Here is a 9556-nt window from a genome sequence, read left to right as displayed (position 1 = left end):
GGGGGGGGGGGGGAGTCAGAAATGAAGTAATAATGAATTAGGAGGATTGTAATCCATAGCTGGTATGACAGAAGGTGTGAGAGCCTATGGGAAAAATAAAGCCAAAAGGACTGGTGGCATTGGTCCAAGTGGCAAAGAGCCCTCCCTGCTAAGCATGAGGTCCTGAGTTCAAACCCTAATGCCACCAGAGAGAGACAAAGATGGAGGGACAGGCAGGCCACAACATTGGTGACACCCTGCACTACCATGGGAACTTGCCAACCAAAGGCTGTCCCCAAATAGAGCCACTCAACCTTGGAGTCGCGCCATGAGGTTCTAGCCCCGTTTCTTTATAACTTCCCCAGTATTGTGTTATCAGCAACAGGACTGAGATTGCACTCAACCCCTCTAAAAAGCCGCGGGCATTCCAGCTTCTGGGGAACGTGGCTGCCATCCAGTTGGGGAAGGGCTGCAAATGGAAACAGCGCTCACTGCCCGGGAGGCAGCGGGGCTCTCGTTCGGTGGGTGGGTCTACGTGACTCAGGGCCATAAATTGAGTAATGACTTTCCATAAGGAAAATTGGATCATGAGTTTTCGTGGCAGTGGTTTTGATTATATATATCTAGTGATGTGTTTGTGGGCAGCCCATGTATCTCCCTCCAAGGAACACCATGTTCTGTGAGTCATCTCTGCAGACTCCCCCCAACCTTCAACACACACACACACACACACACACACACACACACACACACACACACACACCTTGTTTCTGGTACTTTCTGACAGCCATCTGCTCTCTGCTAGCCCAGTGGTTTTCAAAAGTCTATTTCCCCAACCAGCAACAGAAAGAAGCCTTGCTTGAAACCTATTAGAAATGAACATTTACTAAGCCAGGCACCAGAGGCTCACCCCTATAATCCTAGCTACTCCGGAGGATGAGCTATGAGGATCACGGTTTGAGGTCAGGCTGGTTAGAAAAGTCCACGAGACTCTTAAGTCTAGTGAACAAGCAAAAAGCTAGAAGCAGAGCTGTGGCTCAAGGGGTAGTGCAGTGGAATTAAACTGGGAGACAGGGCTCCGGCCCTGAGTTCAAGCTCTAGGAGAAGCACAAAAATAAATCAAATAAATAAAGTCTCTATTCTGTTGATCTATCTACTGACAGTTTATTTCATTGACTCAATTATCCAACATTGAAGAGGTAGGGGGGAAAAAGTGTTCATTTCCCCACAAGTGAAAATAGGGAATAACAAACGTATATCAACATGATAGCATTTCTCATCAAGCACACTGGCATGATTTAAATGACTTTCACATTCAGTGTCCTACGAAGTATCTCATATACAGTCAGTAGGAATTGCAACCTTTTGGATGAAGGAACCTTCTGGAAACTTTGGGTAGAGGACCAAATACATATACCATATAACCCAGGCAACTCACTGATGGTCGATCAATTCAAATGATGTATATTCACTGGTGGGACTTGGAAAAGCAAGTTGAAATGGTATAGCATACATATGGTATTTATTGTGTAGTCAGGCCAGCTCTAAATCATTTTCAAGACTCACTTTAGGAAAGCTTTCAAGCTAACCCAATGAGTCCTGGTTTCTAGGCAGAAAGTGTGACCCAACAGGTCACATGACAGGTATGGGCATGCCAGGATCAGACTGCAGCACTCTTACTGCAAGTCTGCCTTGGTAAACCTCTAAGATTTTATATGTTGGGCTCGTGTGTTTTTATGTGTGTCATTTTTTGAGTTCTAACTTTAAGAAGGAAGAAAAAAAGAAACTTCTGTGCGCAAGATTTTTCTTATGATACGTGTGATATGTTTTATATGGGATCTATATTTTCTACGTTCTAATCCATTGCTTTGGTTGCAAAAATCATATAACGCCTATTCTCCCAGCCATGATTGCCTTTTTTGTTATTTGGAGAGATTTTTGTTTGTGCCAGTATTTTGTGCCAGTCTTGGTAGTTAAACTCAAGGCCTGGGCACTGTCCCTGAGCTTTTTTTGCTCAAGACTAGCATTCTACCCTGTGAGCCACAGCTCTACTTTTGGCTTTTTGGTAGTTAATTGGAGATAAGAGTCTCACAAACTTTCCTGCCTAGGCTGGAAATTGTGAGCCTTAGATCCTCAGATCTCAGACTCCTGAGTTACCATGCCCAGCTTACCTGGAGTTTTTGAAATGCTACAATCCCCTTCTCTCCCTCCTCCTGTATCCAGAAATTATTATTTAGTTGGCACAGTGTATAGCCTGGGCATCGACTTTTTACAAGCACCCTCAGATTCTAGTGTGAGACAAAGTCCAAGACCTATGGGCACAGATCACTTAGGTCTAAAGCCCAGTTTCTGGAATAGTTTGTCCTGGGACCCGTGAAAGCTATTTTTGTAACTCCCCTGTCAGCCACTAGATGGAGCAGGGCCTACATCACAGCACTTCAACAACGCTTGTTTTCAGAAGCTCGTGGTCAGTAGGCCAATTACACAGGTGAGAAGTGTTGCAGGTAGCACAGAGCAGCTAGTTATACCACCCTTGGCCTCAAATGCAGACTTAGCAGACATCTCCATTGTCCTTGTTAATTTAAAATTTGGCAGCCTGGCTTTCTCTCAAAGAGAGGCAGTTCTCCATCTTACTCCGGTCCCTTTTTAGGTATGAATTACAGAAAGTCATTCTTTGTGAAAGATGGCATCTTTGGTTGGTTGGTGGCAAAGGTAAAATAGAATGTGTTCTTTGGATATTTATTAATTAAAAGTGCATGACTGACTACATTGTAATAACCAGAAAGAATAATTTCTTCCTCCCTCCCTCCCTCCCTCCCTCCCTCCCTCCCTTCCTTCCTTCCTTCCTTCCTTCCTTCCTTCCTTCCTTTTGCAGTCTTAGAGCTTGATCTCAGAGCCTGGGAACTGTTCGTGAGCTGTTTTGCTCAAAGCTATCAGTCTACTACTTGAGCCCTTGAGCCACAACTCTACTTCTGGCTTTTTGGTGGTTAATTGGATGTAAGAGTCTCACAGGTTTTATTTTTTCTGCCCAGGCTGGCTTTGAACCATGATATTCATATCTCAGCCTCCTGAGTAGCTAGGATTATAAGCATGAGCCACTGGCACCCAGCAATATCTTCAATTTTTATTTATTTTTGCAGTGCTAGGTATCAAACTGTAGGCCCCTGCATGCCAGGCAAATGCTTTGTTAAGACCCTATTTATAGACTCAGATTAATGGTGGGAGTGAAAAGATAGGAGAAAACTGTAAAATTAAGAAGATTCCTCTCATCCTAACAGACAAGAGTGTGAATTCCCCCCTCCCCCCCAAAAAAAACAAGTACCTCTGGGCTTAATTTTCTCCCTTTGGTCTCAAAATAAACCCCAGGCTCCACACTTCTTGGTCATGCACTGTTGGTTCATCAAAGAGCTGTATGCTGATTTTGTGTAAGACCTTCTCTTGTCATAATAATGGACAAAGTCAAGAAGGAGGATCGAAGGACAATTTTTGCAATAAAATTAAGTTCAAAACCAAGCAGAACTATGCCTCAGTGTTCCCACTATTCGGATTTTTCCACTGAAATTCATAAATAATATTTCTAATGAATGGACATCTCCAAATACCAGAAAATACTGCTTGTTTTGTTTTGTGGGTTTTGTTGCAGAGCTGGGACTTGAACCCAGGGCCTGGGCGTTTTCCCTTAGATTTTTCACTCTACTACTTGAGCCACACCTCCACTTCTGGCTTTTTTTTTTCGGGGGGGGGTGGTAATTCATTGGAGCTAAGACTCTCATTGACTTTCCTGCTCAGGGTGGCTGCGAACCTCCAGCCTCAGATCTCAGCCTCTTGAGTAGCCAACATCTCTTTCAGATGTGCTCCCTCAGTTTCCCGAAGCCCTGAGCCAAAACCCCACCCAAACTGTCCTGTAGGACCCCAAACAGGTCAGCTTGCTCCCTGAGACTCACAAATGTCTCTTTCACAGCTCAGCTCCCTCTCATTTCTTCCACCACGCCCTTTTTCCATAGGAGCAATGAGCCAGCCCCCAGGCCTTTTGTAGTTGGGCATGGTCACATGACTTGTCTGGGCCAATGTCATCTGAGCAGAAGGGATAGGCTGCCCTTACCTAGGGGAAGCGATGTGCAATGCCTGAGCTCGGGTTCCCTCGGCCACTGCAGTGGCTTCAGCTGGGGGCAGTTCTTAGGTCAGAGTTCAAGCCATATGTCTGTCACCCTCAGCAGTCATGTGGCTTAAGCTACAAACTGGCCCCTGTTGTTTGAAACTACTGAGATTTGAGGGGCTAATGCTGTAGCCCATCCTGACAGATGAACCTGTGAGCACCACACAGCAACAGGATCCGAGGGTGCGCCCTGCACCAGCTCTGGGGCTCCGTTAGCTTGTGTTGGAATCCTGCTTCCATTGGAGAAGTTCCAGATGAGCTGTTTGTTTAATCACTATCTTCCCTGCATATCGAGAGAATTACATAAGTTAATTCGTGTAAAGAGCTTGGAAGGTGGCCAAGCACAGAGTAAGTGCTCAATAAATATTAGCTTTATTATTGCTGTTTCTTCAAAAACAAACAACAGTTGGATGTCACAGGTGACCCACATCCCTCCTCAGGGAAGATGTTATCCAAAGGAAACTTCCCTGGCACCTGTGTCCGGGAGAGACGCTCTAGTTCATCAAGGGATGCCATCTTGAATCCCCCAAGGAGCCCAAGAGCAACACAAACGGTGCTTAGCTGTCCTTTTCAGCCAGGGCTGGTGGAGGCCTCAGGATAAAGTGAACAGGCTCATTGGCCATGAGCCCAATCAATGCATTGAGAATAGACCACAGCTGCTGCTGACGGTGCAGGTGGGGGGGGGGGCTCCATGCAGAACACAGGACCTGTCCAAAGCGGCCGCTGAGTACCCTATGAGACAGGACTTTCTATGAGGCAGAATCCTCTATCAGGTGGACCGCCTACTAGGAAGGAACCTAGAAGATGTAGGACCCTTGATGATTACAGGCCCATCTCTGATGCAGAGTCCTCTATGATGCAGATACCTCTGAGGTAGAATTTTCTAGGATGCCAGGCCATCTATGATGCAGAGTCCTCTGTGATGCAGGCAACTCTATGATGCATGGCCCTCTATGATGAAGAGCCTCTATGGAGGAAACTCTATGATGCAAGGCCTCTATGATGCAGTCCCTCTATGATGTAGGGTCTCTATGATGCAGGCACCTCTATGATGCAGGCACCTCTATGATTCAGGCATCTCTAAGATGCAGGGCCTATATGATGCAGAGTCTCTATGATGCAGGGCCTCTATGATGTAGGGCCTCTATGATGCAGGCACCTCTGTGATTCATGACCTCTATGATGTAGGGCCCTCTATGATGTAGGGTCTCTATGGATGCAGGCACCTCTATGATATAGGCATCTCTACTATACAGGGCCTCTATGATGCAGGCACCTCTATGATGCAGGTACCTCTATGATGTAAGTATCGCTATGATGAAGGGCCTCTATGATGAAGGGCCTATCTGGTTCAGGCACCTCTGTAATGCAAGTACCTCTACAATCCAGGCAACTCTATGATGAAGGTAGCTCTCTGATGCAGGGCCTCTATGAGGTAGGGCCCACTATGAGGTAGGACCCTGTATGATGAAGACAACTCTGTGATGCAGGTAAGATCCTCTATGATGTAGAGCACTCTATGATACAGGGTTCTCTATGATGCAAGCACCACTATAATGCAAGTACCTCTATGATGCAGGTAACTCTATGCTGCAGGTAACTCTATGATGCAGGGCCTCTATGATGCAGGTAACTCTATGATGCAGGGCCTCAATGAGGTAGGGCCATCTATGACATAAGACCCTATATGATGTACACACCTCTATGATGCAAGTACCTCTATGATGCAGGGCCTCTATGAGGCAGGGCCTCTATGATGCAGGGCTCTGTGATTCAGGACCCTCTATGATGCACCTCTTTGATGCATGAGCTCTATTTTACAAGACCTTTACAATGCAGGGCCTCTATGATACATGGCCCTCTATGATGCAGGCACCTCTATTATGCAGGACCTCTATGATGTAGGGCCTCTATGATACAGGGACTCTATGATGCAGGGTACTCTGTGAGACAGGTACCTCTATGATGCAGGGCCTCCATGATACATGGCCTTTATGATGTAAGGCCTTCTGTAATGTAGGGTCCTCTATGATGCAGGTCATCTATTATGCAGGTAGATTTATGATACAGGGCCTCTATGATGCAAAAAATCCTCAAAGATGCAGGGCCCTCTATGATGCAGGACCTCTCTGGTGCAGGTTCCTCTGTGATGCAGGCACTTATATGATGCAGGGCCTCTATGATGCAGAGTCCTCTATGATGCAGACTCCTCTATGATGCAGGGTCTTCTGTGATGCCTGGTCTTTGCCTTGCAGGGCCTCTATGATGTAAGTACTTCTATGATGCAGGGCCTCTATGATGCAGGGCATCTATGATGTAAGGCCCTCTATGAAGTAGGGAATTCTATGATACAGGTACCTCCCTGATTCAGGGTCCTTTATGATGCAGGGCCTCTATGATGCAGGACCTATATTATGTATGCACCTCTATGATGCAGAGCCTCTATGATGCAGGGCCTCTATGATGTAGGACCCTCTATGATGCAAGTACCTCTATGATGTAGGACCCTCTATGATGCAGGGACCTCTGTGATGCAGGGACCTCTATGATGCGGAGCTTCTATGATGCAAGGCCTCTATGATGCAGGGTTCTCTATGATGTAGGGGCCTCTATAATGCAATCACTTCTATGAGGCAGGCACCTGTATGATGTAGGTACCTCTATGATGCAGGATCCTCTGTGATGCAGGAACCTCTATGATGCAAAACCCTCTATGATGTAGGGCTCTCTGTGATGTAGGCACCTCTGATAAAGGCACCTTTCTGATGCAGAGTCCTCTATGATACAAGGCCTCTACTATGCAGGGCTTCTATCATGCAGTTATCTCTATGATGCAGGCACCTCTATCATGCAGGTACCTCTATCATGCAGGGCTATGATGCAGGCCCCTCTATGATTCAGGGTCTCTATGATGCATGGCCTCTATGATGCAGAGCCCTCTATGATGCAGGGTCCTCTGTGATGTAGGTACCTCTTTTATGCAGGGCCTCTATATGATGCAGGGACCTCTATGATGCAGGGTACTATGTGATGCAGCCACTTCTATGCTGCAGGTACCTCTATGAAACAAGGCCTTTATCATGAAGGGCCTCTATGATAGAGGTACTCTATGATGCAGGACCTCCATAATGCATGGCCTCTATGATGTAGGACCCTCTATAAAGTAGGGCTCTCCATGATGCAGGCACCTCTGTGATGCAGGTAGTTATCTCTTTGTTGCAGGCCTCTCTATGATGCAGAGCCTTTACCATGCAGGGCCTCTATGATGTAAGTACCTCTATAATGCAGGGCCTCTATGATGTAGGGCTCTCTATGATGTAGGGAACTCTAAGATGCAAGCACCTCCCTGATACAGGGTCCTCCATGATGCAGGGCCTCTCTGATTCAGGACCTTTTTATGTATGTACCTCTATAATGCAAGGCCTCTATGATGCATGTTCAACTATGATGCAGGCACCTCTATGTTGCAGGGCCTCTATGATGTAGGGAACTCTATGATACAGTCACCTCCCTGATGCAGGGCCTCTATGATGTAGGTACCAGTATGATGCAGGTACCTCTATGGTACAGATACCTCTATGATGAAGGGCCTCTATGATGCAGGGCCTCTATGATGCAGGCACCTCTGTGATGCAGATATCTCTATGCTGCAGGTACATCTATTATGCAGGGCCTCTGTGATGCGGGCACCTGTGTGATTCAAATACCTCTGTATTCAGGTCCCTCTATGATGCAAGGCCTCTATGATGCGGGTAATTCTATAATACAGGGCCTCTATGATGAAGGTCCATCTATGATGCAGGTAACTCTATCAGGCAGGCCCTCTATGATGCAGGGTCCTCTATGTTGCGGGGTCCTCTGTGATGCAGGCATCCCTTTGATTCAGGGGTGAATCAAAGTGAAGAATGAATAGCTCTATGATAGATAGCTCTATGATACAATGCCTCTATGATGCAGGGCCTCTATGATGTAGGGCCATCTATATTGTACCACCCTCTATGATTCAAAAACCTCTGTGAGGCAGGTACCTCTATGATGCAGGAACCTGTATGATGCAGGTAACTCTATGATGTAGAGCCTTTATGATGCAGGCTCGCTATGATGTTGGACCCTCTATGATGTAGGCACTTCTATGATGTAGAGTTCTCTGTGATGCAGACACCCCTTTGATGCAGGTAGCTCTATGATACAGGGCCTCTATGATGCAAGGCCTCTATGATGTAGAGCTCTCTATGATGCAGGCACCTCTGTGATGTAGGGCCCTCTATGATATATATAGGTACCTCAATGATGCAGGGCCTCTATGATGCAGGGCCTTTATGATGCAGTGCCCTCTATGATGCAGGATCCTCTGTGATGCATGGCCTCTATGATGCAGGGCCTCTATAATGCAAGGCCTCTATGATGCAGGGTCCTCTGTGATGCAGTCACCTCTATCATGCAGGGTCCTCTATGATGCCGGTACCTCTATGATGCATGGCCTCTATGATGTAGTGCCCTCTATATTCAGGCACCTCTGTGAGGTAGGTACCTCTATGATGCAGGGCTTCTATGATACAGAGCCTTTATGATTCAGGCATCTCTGTGATGCAGGGTCCACTGTGATACAGGTATCTCTATGATGCAGGGCCTTTACCATGGAGAGCCTCTCTGATGTAGATACCTCTATGATGCAGGGACTCTATGATTCAGGGCCTTTATGATGTAGGGCCCTCTATGATGCAGATCCTTATGAAGCAGGCACATCTATGATGCAGGTACCTCTATGATGCAGGGTCCTCTGTCATGTAGGCATCTCTATGATACAGGACTTCTATGATGCAGGCACCTCTATGATGCAGGTAGGGCTCTCTATGATGTAGGGCACTCTATGATGCAGTTACCTGTATGATGCAAGTACCTCTATGATGCAGGGCCTCTATGATGCAGGGTCCTCTGTGATGCAGTCACCTCTATCATGCAGGTACCTCTATGATACAGGGTCCTCTGTCATGTAGGCATCTCTATGATACAGGACTTATATGATGCAGGCACCTCTATGATTCAGGGGCTCTCTATGATGTAGGGCACTCTATGGTGCAGGTACCTGTATGATGCAAGTACCTCTATGATGCAGGGCCTCTATGAGGCAGGCCCTCTATCATGAAGGGCCCTATACGATGCAGTTTCCTCTGTTATGCAAGCACCTTCATGATGGAGGTAGCTCTATGATGTAGGGCCTCTGTGATGTAGGGTCCTTAATGATGTAGGGCCCTCTATGATGCAGGCACCTCTATGATACAGGACCTCTGTGATGCAGGACCCTCTATCATGCAGGGTCCTCTGTGATGCAGGTACATCTATGATGTAGGCCCTCTATGATGCAGACATTTCTATAGTGCAGGGCTTCATTGATGCAGGGTCTTATGTGATGCCGAAACC

Source organism: Dipodomys ordii, unplaced genomic scaffold, assembly GCF_000151885.1.
Source record: "Dipodomys ordii isolate 6190 unplaced genomic scaffold, Dord_2.0 Scaffold15, whole genome shotgun sequence".
Taxonomy (NCBI): Eukaryota; Metazoa; Chordata; class Mammalia; order Rodentia; family Heteromyidae; genus Dipodomys; species Dipodomys ordii.
The sequence above is the reverse complement of the archived record's forward strand: the minus strand, read 5'-3'. Positions refer to the sequence as shown.